This window comes from Peromyscus eremicus, chromosome X (assembly GCF_949786415.1).
Source record: "Peromyscus eremicus chromosome X, PerEre_H2_v1, whole genome shotgun sequence".
NCBI classification, from domain to species: Eukaryota; Metazoa; Chordata; class Mammalia; order Rodentia; family Cricetidae; genus Peromyscus; species Peromyscus eremicus.
This window is the reverse complement of record NC_081439.1, coordinates 20,470,388-20,487,702: the sequence shown is the minus strand read 5'-3', so window position 1 is coordinate 20,487,702 and position 17,315 is coordinate 20,470,388.

Sequence of the window (17,315 nt, the reverse complement as noted above, 5' to 3'; positions counted from 1 at the left end):
TCTTCCGTGTATTATAAATATTAACTCACTTCATTCATGGAATGTAATTGCTAGAGCTCTTTTAGAGATGAGGAAACTGAGGAACAGAAAGATGAAGAAGTGCCATCTTTAAGGTCACATAGCCAGGAAAGAGCAGAGATAGAATCCCAAAGGAGTTTAACTGGCTGTGCTTTTAGCCTTTGCTTCATGCTCCTCTACTTGGAGAAGGTGTTCCAGAATTATAGCCTCCAGTTTTGCACAGGGAAACTCAGAACTGAGATTTCTCATCCATCCCTATTTCAGCTCTCCCCTTAACCCAAATGACTCATTCAGTGCTTTCATCCAGGCCTCATGGGTTCTTCTAAGACAGTGGTTCTCAACCTTCCTAATGCTGCAACTCTTTAATAGTGACCCCCCACCATAAAATTATTTTCGTTACTACTTCATAACTGTAATTTTACTACTGTTATGAAGCGTAATGTAAATATCTTTTTCCGTTGATCTTAAGTTTCTCTTGTGAAAGGATTGTTCAACCCAGATTGAGAACCTGTTCTTTTTTTTTCTTTATTTAAGTAAGAACATTTTTTATTCATTTTACATACCAACCACAGATCCCCCTCTTATCCCTCCTTCCACTCCCCCTCGGCCTTCCCCCCCAGTCCACCCCCATCCCTTACTCCGAAAAGGTAAGACTTCCTATGGGGAGTCAGCAAAGCCTGGTACATTCAGTTGAGGCAGGTCCAAGACTCTCCCCCTGCATCAAAGCTGTGCAAGGTGTCCCATCATAAGTAATGGGATCCAAAAAAGCCAGTTCATGCACCAGGGATAGATCCTATTCCCACTGCCAGGGGTCCCTTAAACCAAACTATACAACTGTCTCACTTATGCAGAGGGCCTAGTCCAGTCCCATGCAGGCTCCACAGCAGTTGATCTAAAGTTCATGAGTTCCCACTAGCTTGGTTCAATTGTATCTGTAGGTTTCCCCTTCATGATCTTGATGCCCCTTGCTCATAGAATCCCTCCTCCCTCTCTTCAACTGGACTTCTGGTACTCAGCCTGGTGCTTGGCTGTGGATCTCTGCATCTGCTTCCATCAGTTACTGCATGAAGGCTCTACGATGACAGGGTATTCACCAATCTGATTACCAGGGTAGGCCAGTTCAGGCACCCTCTCCTCTATAGCTAGTAGTCTAAGTTGGGGTCATCCTTGTGGATTCCTGGGAACTTCCTTAGCATCAGGTTTCTCCCTATCTCCATGATTTCTTCCTCAATCAGAATATCTCTTTCATTGCTCTCCCACTCTGTCCCTGTTCCAGCTCTACCATCCTTTTCCCTTATGTTATCATTCCCCATCGCCTACCCTCTGTTGTGCCCCTCATCCACAGTTTACTCAGGAGATCTCATCTATTTCCCCTTCCCAGGGTGATCCATGCATCCCTCTGAGGGTCCTCCTTGTTATCTAGCTTCTCTGAAGCTGTGGATTGTAGTCTGGTTATCCTTTGCTTTATATCTGGTATCCACTTATGAATGAGTACATACCATGTTTGTCTTTCTGAGTCTGGGTTACCTCACTCAGAATGATATTTTCTAGTTCCGTCTATTTGCCTGCAAATTTCATGATGTCATTGGTTTTTTTACTGCTGAGTAGTACTCCATATTGTGTATGTACCACATGTAGCACAGACACTGAGAGCAACAATTAATAAATTGGACATCCTGAAACTAAGAAGTTTCTGTAAGGCAAAGGACACGGTAAATAAGACAAAATGATAGCCTACAGAATGGGAAAAGATCTTCAACCCCACATCTGAGAGAAGGCTGATCTCCAAAATATATAAAGAACTCAAGAAACTAGATATCAAAATAATGAACAATCCAATTAAAAAATGGGCTACAGAGCTAAATAGAGATTTCTCAATGGAAGAACCTTAAATGACTGAAAGACATTTAAGAATTTGCACAACATCCTGTCATTTGTGGTTTTGATCTTAGACATTCTGACAGGTGTAAGATGGAATCTCAGAATCGTTTTGATTTGCATTTCCCTGTTGACTAAGAATATTGAACATTTCTTTAGGTGTTTTTCTGCAATTTGAGATTCCTCTGTTGAGAATTCTCTGTTTAGGTCTGTACCCCATTTTAAAATAAGATTATTTGGGTTTTTTCAATGTCTAGTTTCTTGAGTTCTTTATGTATTTTAGAGATCAATCCTCTGTTGGATGTGGGGTTGGTGAAGAACTTTTCCCATTCTGTAGGCTGTCATTTTGTCCTTTTGACAGTGTCCTTTGCCTTACAGAAGCTTTTTAGTTTCACAACGTCCCAGTTATTAATGGTCAGTCTTAGTGTCTGTGCTACTGGTGTTCTATTTAGGAAGTTGTTTCCTGTGCCAATGTGTTCAAGGATATTTCCCACTTGCTCTTCTATCAGGTTCAGTGTATCTGGATTTATGTTGAGGCCTTTGATCCACTTGGACTTGAGTTTTGTGCAGGGTGATAGATATGGATCTATTGGTATTCTTCTACAATACTGACATCCGGTTTGACCAGTACCATTTGTTGAAGATGCTTTCTTTTTTCCATTGTATAATTTTGGTTTCTTTGTCAAAAATCAGGTGTCCATAGGTGTGTAGGTTAATGTCAGGGTCTTCAATTCAATTCCATTGATCCTCTTGTCTGTTTTTATGCTAATACCATGCTGTTTTTATTACTATAGCTCTATAGTAGAGCTTGAAGTCAGGGATGGTGATACCTCCAACAGTGCTTTTGTTATACAGAACTATGTTTTAGCTATTCTGGGTTTTTTGTTTTTCAATATGAAGTTGAGTATTATTCTTTCAAGATCTGTAAAGAATTGTATTGGAATTTTGATGGGGATTGAATTGAATCTGTATGTTACTTTTGGTAGCATGGCCATTTTACTGTTAATCTTACAGATCCATGTCCATGAGCATGGAAGGTATTTCCATCTTCTGATATCTTCTCCAATTTCTTTCTTCAAAGACTTGAAGTTCTTGTCATACAGGTCTTTCTCTTGCTTCAAGGTACTTTACTTGTTTAGAGTTACCCCAAGATATTTTATCTTATTTGAGGGTATTGTGAAATGTGTTGTTTCCTTGATTTCTGTCTTAGTCCTTTTATCATTGTATGTAAGAAGGCTATTGATTTTTTCCAGTTAATCTTGCATCCATTCACTTCGCTAAAGGTGTTTATCAGCTGTAGGAGTTCCCTGGTAGAATTTTAAGGGTCAATTATGTATACTATCATGTCATCTGCAAATAGTGATACTTTGACTTCTTTTCCAATTGGTATCCACTTGATCACCAGTGGTGCTGGTGCTGAGATGGGAGGAGGCAGGTCATAGGACAGGAGGGTCACTCACTGGTTGTGGCTCTTGGTGTCTGTGCTTCAGTGGTGGAAGTCTGCTGGGGTTAGGGGCAGGACCCAGCAGCTGCAGGGCCAGGGACAGCTGGGATGGTGTAGGCCTGGGGAAGGATCAAGGGGGACAGAATCCAGGGAAGGGAGCAGTTCCACTGGCACGTGGGTCTCACATGTTCTGAATTGGATGGTGTAGCTTGGGCTAGTTTGACAGAAGTCTTCTGGGATTGTGGGGAGGGCCCAGCAGAGTAGCCAGGTATGGGCTGGGAGACAGAGGACAGACTTGGGTAACGAGTGCAGTTCCGGTGGTAGGCCGGTCACTCACCCATTCTGGCTGGTGTTGTCTGGGCCTCAGTGGCAGAAGTCTGCTGGGGTTGGGGCCGGGGACTAGTTGAGAAGGTGTGGGCCTGGGGAAGGATTGAAGGACAGATTGCCAGATCTTGTACTGGAACCATTCTATTCCAATGTCTGGTAACTTAGAATATATAAAAATGGATCATTTCCAAGTTCCACACCCAGAAATCTTTATTTAATTGGTCTAAGGCAGAGTTCTGGTGGTCTTTTTTTTTTTTTAAGTAATTCAGAAAAATCTTATGTAGAGCAGAAATTCTGAAAGTGTTATTATTTGAGACTAGGAGGATGTGTACAATCAGGGAAAGTTCTTTCTTAAGCTAGTTGATAGCCAAATCACAACTTGAACCCAGATCTACTCAATTCCCAAACCCAGGCTCATTACCACTACTTACCAGCCTATTCAGTACACTCCCATGATCCCATGTTTCTTCATTTGTAAAATAAACATAATAGACATGCAGAAGATCAAACTAGCCCAAATCCTAGCATGGCTCAGGAAGTCCCACCCTCCTGAAAGCTATCAGCAATTGTGGATGAGGAAGAGTCCATTTTCTTTAGGGATGTAGCCCCTGAAAGGATACTTCAGCAGATGGTCCTACACAGATTCACTGCAGATGGCACTAAGTGGATTCACTGGGTTTTGAAAAATGATAGCATACAAAGTTGGGAGGGAAAAGTAGACGGGGATAGGAAAGAAATTGAAGGAGAAGGAATGGGAGTAGATTTGATCAAAACACATTATATGCGTGTATGAAATTCTCAAAAAATTTAAGTACCTCCCTACAAATACTAAAATAAGTATAACCAATTTTTTTCTTATCTGTTTCAATGAGCAAATTGAGATGGGTTGTCCAAATGTACTTTAAAACCACCAAGAATTGCCAGGCGGTGGTGACGCATGCCTTTAATGCTAGCACTCAGGAGGCAGAGGCAGGAGGATCTCTGTGAGTTCGAGACCAGGCTCATCTACAGAGTAAGTTCCAGGATACATGAGACCATATCTCAAACATACACACCAACCCAAGATATGCAAAAGTATACACTAAATGAAGATGACAAAAGACATGAAGGTATTTGTATAAGAGCATTGTACACACCATATAATTCAATATATATGGTATTAATTTTATGTGAATATTTAGAGATATTAAATGAATAAAATTTGAAAAACAGATACCTAATCCAAGTTTTCTTTCCATAGTTTAAGGTAAACCTGTTAATATCTGTTCATTTAAATATTTTCATTTGAATCCTGAAAAAGTTCACAAGAATATATTTACATTTATTTATTCTTGGTGGTTTTGAACTTGGTGGTTTTCAAAGCTGACTTTGAACTCACTATGTTACTGACTATGACCTTGAACCACTGATTCTCCTTCCTCCATCTTCCAAGTGCTTGAATTATAGGTTTGTTTCACTAGCATGTTGGGCAAACATTCTGAAGACTGAGCTACACCCCCCCACACATCCCCCTTGGGGTCTTTTAAATCATTCTTCAACCTGTTGGCTTCCTGACTATGTGCCTCTGAACACATTCTAGTCATAATGAATACATTTCGGGGGGGGGCATGTTTTTGCCATTTTTTTCTTCATTGAAGTGGCTTGGCCTGTCTATATTTTTAAAATGTGACTTCAAGATCATCTACCAGAGTGAGGGTAACTTCCTCAACTTCATACAATGAAGCTTATGAGTGTGGTCTAACCAAAGATGTCACTGTTGACATTGTTGCTATTTGCTTTTCATTTTATTATTCTTATCATTGTTTCATTTTTTTCTAGACATAAAGTTTTATGTTACTGTGCCATACTGATTATTTTTTATCAGAGTAAACATAGATTTATTAAGGAATAGCAAGAAATAACTTCCAAGAGTGGGAGGGCTTATAAGGGAGGAATACCTGTGTTCCACACTTCTTTAATGCTGACATTTTTGTGACTTTGATTTTTCTTTTAACAGCAACTATCATTTTACTAATACAAACTGTGATGCACATGTTACATTACCAGCTGATAAACTATGACATGCAAACCAAATACAAAAGCTGATTAAAAAAAATGAACGTTGTTTTGAAGCATAGACACACCTATGTTTACAGCATATGTGAGTTCTTGCTTTGTGCTAGGACAGAATTGAATAGTCAAGAACAAGACCATATGGTGCAGAGTCTGACATATTTACTCTCTAAGCTTTTACAGGAAATTTGCTAAATGAATACATAGATTTGTACATTAACCATATAGTGTGATAAGGGAATTAACTAGGATGGATTTATACTTCTCTTTCATTTTGTACATTTTATATTAAAATGAGTTTATATAAAATAACATTAATTATTAATTTATTTCATATCCCATATGCCGTGAACAGCTCTGGAGGGATATAGAAGGAAAGAATACATGACTTTTCTTTGGGTTTCTATGATAGTGTCATAATACTGACAAAGTAGCAAACAAAGACAGGAACCAAATCACTCCAGATGGCAGGGTGGAGAAAGTAAGACCAGTGGTGTGATAAAAAGTGATGCATGGAATGGTCCTATTGTATTCAGGAGAGTACTTTTAGAGTGAACATTTGCAGTACACCTGAATGTATGAAAGAGAAGTTGTATGAAAATCAGCAGTATTCTAGATAGAAGAGGGAGCAAGAGCTAAGATCTACAGGAAAAAATAAGCTGGTGTGTTCCCCAAACAATAAATGTCTACAGTGTTTAAAGCAGAATTGAACAAAAGTTTAGAGAGATGGATACTAAGTCAGAGACTAGATACTGCGAGTCCAGTGGGACAGGGTACAGGAATCTAGAATTTTTGTAAAGTGCAATGAAAAGTCTTGGGAGGAGGATGAGTGTGGAAGAGAACTGCTCTGATGTGTTTGTGAGGATAGACCTTTTTTCTCTAAAGTAGGAATTATGAGATTCAAGAGGTGAGACAGCCACCACTGTTGTTAGCTACAAACACAATAATATCTGCCATTACAATGGTAAATTTGTAACATTTCATGAAACTTCAACTTATTTTAGCAAAGGGAGATCCAGTTCATAAGAGAAGAGGCAAAGATGAGCTGCCATATGGGTGCTGAGACTTGAACCTGGGTCCTCTGGAGGAGCACTCAGTTGTTAACCACTGAGACATCTCTCTAGCCCCTTAGATGAGTAAATTCTCATACAACTTCCAAGATAAAACACATGAATGAGGTCCTTTATACTAAAATCTCAATTACTAGAAATGACTCTTCTTGCTTTGGCCAACTGGAAACTCTGCATTAAACTTCTTGTTTATAGTTTCATTAAAAGTATTGTACACACTTTCTCTATACTTTATTCTATAATCTCTGTTTTGATTTATTTAAAATGTATTTTTTTACTTGTAAGATGTCTCAAATTGTACTTTGAAAAAACTGGACAAAACATAAAGTAATGCTAGAGTTTTTAGTGTTAAGTCTGTTTATAAGTTGTTTTGTTCTTCACTTAACTGTTAGCATGTTGGTTTGCGATGAGTTTGGAAACAAACTCTAAAACTTTGTTACATAAATCATAAATTACAATGAGAATTAACACCAAACACCCAAATAATTGCTTTGAATTGTTAAGGATGACATGGACATGTCTTATCTTCAATCAATTGTTGTACTTGTGAAATTAGCTCATTCTCATACATAAATTAAAATATAAATTATTTTATTAGTGAAAGAGAACTTTGCCTGTGGCACATTTCTCCACTAATATCACTACTTTGAGCTCCATAATTAAGGGAAGAAATTAAGAGTGTGTGGCATATATGAATAACCCTTTCTTTTCTTGGTTTATGTGGGGCTGGGCATATCTTTTTCTCAGCAGAAGCATCACTCTAAAGTACAGTTAGCTATTAGATTCCACACACAAAACTGAAATGCTGGGCTTCTTTCTGGCTATACTAGAGAACTGAAAGAGTAAACAGCACTGTCTAAACTGGAGTTTGCAATCAGATGTGCCTGACCAGGTACAGTACACTGTTCATTTCTTTACTTGACATAACAACATGGTAACTTCTTGTCTAAGATTGTACTCTTTTTTCTTGTTTGTTTTGTTTTTGTTTTGTTTTATTTTGTTTTGTTTTTCAAAACAGGGTTTCTGTGTAGTTTTGGTGCCTGTCCTGGATCTTGCTCTGTAGACCAGGCCTCGAACTCACAGAGATCCACCTGGCTCTGCCTCCCGAGTGCTGGGATTAAAGGCATGCACCACCACCGCCCCGCAAGATCATACTCTTGATGCAAGATTTATTTCTTATTACTTTGTAGCCAAGAAGTGTGTTCAGTATGATAGCAATGCTGAAAGCTTATTTGTTAACTTGGTGAATGATGATTTTCTAAGAGTGTGTGGTATGTATTTAGATAGCCATAATTTAGGATAAAGTTAGTCGAATCCTTTTGAGATCTAACAGCAAGCTACAGGGAAAGGGCAAATGAATGGAGGCATGTATGTTGGACAGGGTTTAGCAAGTTGAGATAATAGAAAATACCATCATATCCTGGGGGAAAATCATGGACAAATATATTATTTGCATCCAGCAGGCATTTGTTGTTGGTAAGACCTACAAATCAATCCAAGGCATTAGGAAATCAGAATCTTTTCATGGAAATATATTGCTTTTAACATGCCCTTAGTAATTAGAGAATGCGTAATTTTTCATAATGTGAATTAACTATTTTTAAGTAGGATGAACTTATACTTTTAACCAGTATATGCTTATTTTTGCAGATCTCAACTGTCAATAACTATTAGTAAATATATGTGACTTTACTAATGATATAGACAAAGTTTATCTCTTTCTCTTTAGTCATTCTTTAAAATTTACCTTAAAAATATCTGAAAGGACTGTAGAGAGAAGCATAATCAGTGGACAGAGAAATTACTAGCAGTAAAATATTGAGTTCACTGTTTACCATTCACTGTGACCTCACATATATATGTATATAAGAAATATACATATATATGTGCCTAGTCAATGAATTGTTACAGATATTATATTATATATGGGGAAATACTTTAGCAGTTATAAAGTACCATGCAGATACTGGATAGAGACTTTGGAAACATACCTATAATGGTTTGTTTCCTAATGTATAAGAGAAAAATGAAGCTGGAACTAATGTAATAATTTGGAGAAGGTCCAATGGATCTGAGCATCATTTAAGAAACAGTGTATATCTAATTCACCGAGCAGCAAAATGAGCTAAGTTTATGGAACAAGAGCACAATATGACTAAACTCATAAGGCTATATGATTCAACAATGACATAGCACATTTATACACATTGTTTTTTTGTTATTATTATATTTTCATTATTTAAAACATTTTCAAATTCAAATATATTTTGATCATATTCTTCCCCTCCCCACGTCCCTCCAGTTCCTCTGCCCCCTACCCACCCAATTTTAAGTTCTTTCTCAAAAAATAAATCAAAAACCCAATACAATACCCCCTCACCAAAAAAAAACAAGAAAACAAAATAAAATCTTATCCAAAAAGAAAAAGCAACAACAACAAAACCCACCAATCTGTAACCAAATAAAAGCACACACACAAACTGTGCAGTCCAATTATATGCTGGTCAGCTACCCCTTGAACATGAGGCCTGTCCTGGAGGAGTTGATGTACCTAGTGTCATCCTATTGGAGAAAACTTATTTTCCCTCTCCCAGCAGGTATAAGTGAGAGTTCAGTTGTTAACCTTACTGTAGTGGCTAAGTTTTCATTCATTCATTCATGCATGCATGCATGCGTTTTTTTTTTAAATATAACAAAATAAAATATATTATAAAACAAAACTGTCACTTTGAAGTTGGGCAAGACAAACCAACAAAAGAAAAAGGGCCCAAGAAAAGGCACAAGAATCCGAGATCCCCTCATTTACGCACTCTGGAATCCCATTAAAACACTAAGCTATAAGACATTATATATATGCAGAGGACCTGGTGCAGACCCTTGCAGGTGCTTTGAGTGCTGCCTCAATCTCTTTGAGTTTACATAAAATTTGCTCATGTTGATTTACAGGGCCTTGTTTTCTTGGTGTCCTCCATCTCCTCTGGCTCTTACATTCTTTGTGTCTCCTCTTTTGCAGGGTTCCCTGAGCTTTGAGGGGAGAGATTTGATAGGGACATCCCATTTAGGGCTGAGTGTTCCAAGGTCTGTCAGTCTCCGCATAATGTCCCATTATGGGTCTCTGTATTTGTTCCCATGTGCTGAAGGAGAAAACTTCTCTTATGATGGCTGAGCAAGGCACTGATTACGAGTATAGCAGAATATCATTAGTTGTTTTAGCACTAAGTTCTTTTTCTTTCTTTCTTTTTTTTTTTAGATCACTATTACATGGTTTCACCCTAGGTCCCTGGGTGATCTAGTCTCAGGTTCTTGGTCCCTCAAGCAGTGTCAGGTATGGGTTCCATCTCGTGGAGTGCGCCTTAAGTCAAGTCAGTTATTGGTTGGTTACTCCCATAAGCTCTGTGCCACCATTGCACTAGCATATCTTGCAGGAAGTACACCATTGTAGATAAAGGGTTTGTGGCTGGCTTGGTGTTTACATTTCTCTTTTGAGATCATGCAGAGTGCCTTCCTGTACCAAGGATGATGGAACATAGGGTTAAAGGATTTATGTAGGCACCTTATTGACATCTCCATGTTCAATGAGTTGTGTAAGTGTTGTCTTCAGCAATGAAGCCTCGCTGACAGTTTGTGGAGAGAAACCTATAGTTTTGGCAACAGCCTGGGTTGTTTGGGGATTCCTGTGGGGCCCCTATAACCAACAATTAAATTAGATGCAACCCAATCCTGGTAAGCTTCATTTAGTGACAAGTTATTTCCATTTGGGACTCTGTCTTCCCCATTATTTGTTGATTTTATTTAGATCACCTTCATATATGTATATATTTTAGTAAGGTTCTACTGTATTAGGTTTCCATACTAGCCCTCAAATGCCCTCTAATTTTAGCTGTCTTTCCCTTTATTCCCTCCCATAACCCCTCCCTTTTCCCCCTCCCCACTTGACCCTCCTATTCCAGCCACCACCACCCCCACTTCCCGGCCATCTATCCATAGCTATATATTCTATTTCCCTTTCCTAATGGGATCTGTATGTTCCCTCTGGTCCCTTACTCTAGGCTTATCCTCTGTGATTCTATGGATTGTAGCTTGGTTATCATTGCCTTCACAGCTAATATCCACATATAAGTAAATACATACCATATTCATCTTTCTGAATCAAGGATACCTCACTCAGGATACTTTTTTTTCTAGTTCTATCCATTTGCCTGAAGATTTCATAGTGTCATATTTTTAATGGCTGAGTAATAATCCATTGTGTAAATTACACATTTTCGTTATCTATTCTTCTGTTGAGGGACATGTAGATTGTTTCCAAATTCTGGCTATTATGAATAGAGCAGCAATGAACATTGTTGAGCAAGTTTCTCTGTGGTAGGATGAAGAATCCTTTGGGTATATGCCTAAGAGTGGTATAGCTGGATCTTGAGGTAGATTTCCATCTTCCTGAGGAACCACCACACTGATTTCCATAGTGACTGTACAAATTTGCACTCCTGCCATCAATGTATGAGTGTTTCTGTTACTCCTCATCCTTGGCAGCATGAGCTTTCACTTGTTTTGTTGAGATTAGCCATCCTGACAGGTGTAAGGATGAAAGGTCAAAGTAATTTTGATTTGCATTTCACTGATGGCTATAGATGTTGCACATTTCTTTAAGTGTTTCTCATTCATCTGTGTTTCCTCTATTAAGAATTCTTTGTTTAAGATCTGTATCCCACCGGGCGGTGGTGGTGCACGCCTTTAATCCCAGCTCTGGGAGGCAGAGCCAGGCAAATCTTTGTGAGTTTGAGGCCAGTCTGGTCTACAAAGTGAGATCCAGGACAGGCTCCAAAGCTACACAGAGAAACCCTGTCTTGAAAAAAAAAAAAAGATTTGTATCCCATTTTTAGTTAGGTTATTTATTTTCTTGATATCTAGATTTTTTGAGTTTTTATATATTTTGGATATTAGCCTGATATCAGATCTGTAATTGGTAAAAAAACAAAACAAAACAAAACAACAAAAAAACAACTTTTCCCATTCTGTAGGCTGTCACTTTGTCACAACGACAGTGTTATTTGCTGTGCAGAAGCTTCTCAGTTTCATGAGGTCCTATTTATTAATTGTTGATCTTAGTGCCTGCATTAATGGTGTTCTGTTCAGGAAGTCTTTTCATATGCCAATGAGCTCAAGGCTATTTCCCACTTTCTGTTCTATCAGGTTCAGTTTATATTGTTTTATGTTGAGGTCTTTGATCCCTTTAGAATTGAGTTTTGTGCAAAGTGATAAGTATAGCTCCATTTGCATTCTTTTACATGCAGTCATGCAGATTGACCACCACCATTTGTTGAAGATGCTGTTTATCTTCCAGTAACACATATATATCTTAAAGTGAGAACAGAAATGAGACTTCAGTGAATTTCTTTTGTCTGTTCATGTATCAACAAAAACTTGTTCTTCGACGTTTTTGCCCAAATATTTATGGCTCTTTCATCTTGATGCATCCAGAGAAGTAGCTACCATCTTTCAATTGCCTTTGAACAGTTGCACAAGGTAGAAATTGTGATTAATGATGATTTTTCTGCTAGTGTGTGTCCTTTAGCTTGGGAATAGGATACTAAGGATGTTTTGAAGCCATTTTGACTGGAGATTTTAAAAGTAAAAGAGATGATCATTCACTAATGTTTAATATAGGCAGCTTTCAGAGTAGTGAGTGCCATGTAACCAACCAGATGTTTTTATGGGGTCTTATGACTACAGATTCCTATGGTCATCTCTGAAACTACTTATTGAAATTGCAGAAAGAAAGAGAAAAACATGGAAATTGAATGCAGTGCCCAAATCTGAGGATCACCAATTCACTGAATCATTACAGAATTTTCATTGAGTGCACACATGTGCCCACTCTGAGTTACAGCCAAGGGCAATAGCAAGGGACAGTGTGGTCCTTGCTCTCAAGATGATGGATCATGTGGTGGGAAAACAAAGAGCAAAATAATTTTTCTTTGCAATTCATTAACACTAAATGATACCACTAAAAGTTCCATCTGTTTTCTGCATTGCCTGTCATGTAGTTCATTATCCTAAAAATCATTATTTCTGTTCCTAGACGTGTGACAATGTGACTATGCCAAGGAAGAGTCCATTATCAGAGGTGAAATTGGCCATCACCTCTGCCATTCACTCTCCTTAATTAAAAAGCCTCCTGAATGCAGATGCAGAAGTCTATAGCCAGGCACCAGGCTGAGCTCTGGGAATCCAATCCATGGGAGAGAGGAGGGATTCTGCAGGCGGGAGACATGCAGAGATGACCAGCCACACTAGTGGAAGCCCATGAAGTGGCTGTGGAGTTCCCATGGGAATGGACTAGGCCCTCTGGATATGGAAGTTTGGCTCAAACTGTTTGGAGTACACCCAGGCAGGGGGATCGGGATCTGTCCCTGGTGCATGGGCGGGCTTTTAGAAATCCGGTGCCTGTGGTGTGACACCTTGCTCAGCGTTAGTGTAGTGGGAAGGGGCTTGGACCTGCCTAGGCTCTGTGTGCTGGGCTCAGCTGACTCCCCATGGATGGGATACCTTGATTTTGGGGATGTGGGGATGTGGGGTGGCTTGGGAGAGAGGGCTAGGGGTGGGAGGATGGAGGAGGTGAAAAAAATTATATATAAAAAAAAAGCCTCCTGAGTGGACTACCTGGGAAACCAGAAAATTATACTAAAGACCCATAACTAGATGATGTTATATTACTAGTGAAATGTATTTTATGACATTAGCATTATTAGTAGCTTCACAAAAGAGTCCTGTGACATATTCTTTCTAGTGGAAACTCAGAAGAAAAATAGGAGGTTTTATGATTAAATACATTAATAGAGAAATAAATTATACTTTCTCAATCAACATATTTACAAAGTACCTTAACATGGAGAGTTCTGTTCATAAACATTTTAAAGAAATTTTGACTTCTCACACTTAATCCATGGAAGTCTTTCCATAGGACCTTTTCTTGAAGGCCAGTAAAGAACATGTGTTTGGGGGGAAATTCTGGTATATTGCACAAAATGACATCTGTAAAAGAAGAGTTCAGCTTTAAGGAAACAAAACAGAAGTGAAAGAAATTCGGATAGAAAAGGAGGAAGAGAGAGTGCTGAACTTCATTCTCACAGTAGCCCTCTCTCTGTAGTGCTGGCCCTTTCAGTGATTCAAGATATGGAGCAAAGTCCTGCTCTGGGCTGCCTTGTTGCTCTAGGAATTTTTAAGAGACAAGGGTGAAGGATTCCAACTGCAAACATATATACATGTGGGTGTAAGAAACATAAACACAAAAGAGCACTTATGGGTAACAGAAGTGCCAGCTGGGACTTTAGCGCTGGGTGGTTTGTGTTTGCACAGTTTTTTTTTTCAGTTGAAAGTAGTTCTTAGAGTACATAATCCATATGGTATGTTTAAAATAGACCACATAGTCTGAAAATGGAGCTCCTGAGAAATTCACAGATAAAAATCTCAACTGTTATTTTCATATGTAAGAGCTGGAATCATCTTGTAAAGATAATTCAAGATGAAATATTTCCATTTCCATTTGAACACAGAATTATTTGGTTTTCATTGCAAAAAGCTCGAGCCAGAGTCTTCTAATAAAGTTGCATGCCTGACTCCAGGCATTTTTGAAGTATCTGTTACAATGTTTCAGTGTCTAGCTCACAAGAAAAGATATAAAGAGAAGATAGGAAAATACAATAAGGAAAGATCTGGAATCCAAAGTTCTAATAATTAGTTCTACAGGGGTCCAAGCAGGGGTAACTCATAGAATTTAAGTATGGAGGGCACATGGCTACTAAACTATAAGATGAAAATCCAATGTTACTTTCATTAATTCATTCCTGAAAATTATTTAATTAAAACTAAATTCCATTAACTAGATTAAATGTATACTAAATAGATGAATAATATGGACTTTGAATCAAAAATATAATGTTATACAGCTTTGTTGTGATATTTATTTTTGCTAGCCTATTTTTGTTTCCAAATTTCCATCATTTAGGGCTGATGGTTGCATTGTTCTCAACAAAGTTATAACACAGAAATATGTTCTGAGGTAAACATTAAAGTTAAATGTGATTATATTTCAAAATAAGGAAACTGTACATGTGGTCAATAGCCATCAACATCTTCATCCCTTTTGCTTGGCAAAAGGACCAAGCAAGATTCTTTAGGTTCATTCAAACATAGTATACATGAAATTTGTTCCATATTATTGTACTCTTTGACCAAAATTATGTAAAGTAAAATTGGCAAGTACGTGTTTGCCTAAATCTGACAAATCACTTCTTATGATATTTACTGTGTTTTAAAATGGATGTTTTCATATTCTGGGGAGAAAAGCAAATTGTACAAAAAAAACAACATAACTTTTTGAAAACTGTTATGACAAAAGTTATTAACTATATAGTATTATATATTAAATATTATGTGTTATATACTATTCTTTTAAAGTCTATAGTATAAATACTTTTCAGCTTACCTTAGAGAGCATTGTACAGTTTGCTTAATGGAAAGATTTGAGACAAAAGAATGGAAGTAAATAACTTGCTCAGGGAATTAGGCCAATTTTATATACCCATAATAAATTAGCCAACACAACTTTACACGGCAGTTTTGGAAAGACTGACTCCAAGTAAGTCTAGCAAAGAAAGATTAGTCTGCTGGAAAAATCCCAGAATACTCTAACTGAAAAACCAAGCTGTTGTCCAGGATTGGCCGCTAACCAGCTCTGTGGCCTTGGAAAAGTCTCATGTCCTCAGGGAGACCCTCTTTCCTCATTTGCAATAGAAAGGGAATGGTTGAAGTAGATACTCATTAAAGTCCAAATATCCATGTTCTATGGAGCTAATATTTTGTTTAGCCTCTTAAAATGGAGACTACAATACATGTGGGATTTCTAATTTGATATGGCCCCCACTGGCTACAGATTACACTAAATCTTTTGCTTATATATGCAACACAAGGTCAGAAAGAGACGTTTTTGGATGTAGTACTGAATATCTTATCCAGAGTTTTATCCATGCCAGGCAAGTGTTCTATCACAGAGCCAAAACTTAAATATACTCCCAGCCCTTGAGATTGGAGTATGTGGGAATAAAAGCTTTTTAAGTTATCTCACATCAACTTTAATTATAGAAATTATAGGACCCCACTAGACACAAAAAGGATTAGAATACACCAAGTTGAGAAACATATTGCTAAAAATAAACATTAACAAACCATTAGAAACCATACTACAATCACACTTTGAGTTGGAGTTAGTAAGTCACTACACATTGTCTGTCCATACATCCTAGGTGCAATGCACTTTGCTTCATGCTTTAAGGTTTATCTCTAGGATATCTGCTTGATGGTAGAAGAATTTAGTTGCCACTAATTTTTTGTCAGAGTAGTTCTAAAAGTCAAATTAGTGCTGCCTGGATATCATTTAAATGACATATTTTAATATGTAAAATATTTTCAGAAAGAAGAAAAAAGCTGCACCTTCAATGTAAACATCCAAAAGTCTATAAAATTTAAAAATTTTTAATAAGGGTTATATTATTATCTATGGGCCTATAGATTGATAAACATATTATTATTAAGAGTTTTTCAACCTTGATGTTTTTGACATTTGGGCCTAGGTAATTTAAGGTTTTGTTGTTATGCTGTCCTATGTACTATAGGATAGTTAGCAACATTCCTGGTTTCTATACACTAGATTCTAGTAGAACAAGACTCATCTTGACATATAAAAACATGTATCTATATATTGCCAAATGTCCCTAGTAGGCAGAATTGTCCCCCCTATCCGCGCCCCCCATTCAAAATCACTGTTTCATGGCAAGGTAAATTTGGCAATGATATTACATCATGATTTTTATTTTCTTGAATATAATGATGGTATAATTATACATTCGACAAGAGAAATAGTTTGTTGCTAATTGCTAATTGAACTCTGACTTACGTTTTTAGTGTTGACATTTTTAACTCTTTGTGAGTGTAGTTAGTAACATTAAGTTATTACTTTTTAAAATATTTAGACAACATGGAATCATTTTGTAAATGTGGAGTAGAAGCTAGACAGGGAATTAGGAGTTAGTCCATAGATTAAAATAGATGGGGGGAGATTACAATCAAGATTAGACAAAAGAATTTGCTCCTTTCCCTTGGAGTAGACCAAGGGAGCTTAATTTATGTGGGGTTTTTCCCCTATAGTATTAGAAGCAAAAAAAATAAAGGCAGAAAACAAGTGCATTTAAAAATAAATAAATCAAAGTCAATTCTTTCACACTCACTTCATTTGGAAAGAGAAGTTCTAACAACTGATAATGTAATAAATCTTTCCTGAAAGGTCATAATAATACTTTTTTCTAAGAAAACTTTTATGATATGATGCAAGCTAACAGTTGTGAAAATATGTAAAAAAGATAGGGTCCAGAGGAGGTCATGTTTGGGTGTAAAGTATATCTGATTTCTTTTTTTTGTTTTGTTTTGTTTTGTTTTGTTTTTCCAGACAGGGTTTCTCTGTGTAGCTT